The following is a 279-nucleotide window of genomic DNA, read 5'->3' as shown; positions in this document are numbered from 1 at the left end:
AGACGACTTTGAGAAGAAATAGGCACATTGTTATGAGGCTATGTACACCATCCCTTCATTTCATCAGTTATAGAGGCGACAAGCAAATTTATGCCTTGTAGAGATTTTCATTTTTTTTCTAGTTCTTGGCTAATTCTCTTAAGGGATTCTAGCTATTGGTAAGCTCTTTTTGCCACGTTTTTGTATGGCTCTTGAAGAGTTCTCAGTATTTTTGTTTCTTATTATGATGTCAGTATTGTGCAGTTCAAATGATAATATTTCAATTATATGGGCATACGT

Source organism: Penaeus monodon, chromosome 32 (genome assembly GCF_015228065.2).
Source record: "Penaeus monodon isolate SGIC_2016 chromosome 32, NSTDA_Pmon_1, whole genome shotgun sequence".
Lineage (NCBI taxonomy): Eukaryota > Metazoa > Arthropoda > Malacostraca > Decapoda > Penaeidae > Penaeus > Penaeus monodon.
Note: the sequence above shows the minus strand (reverse complement) of the source record.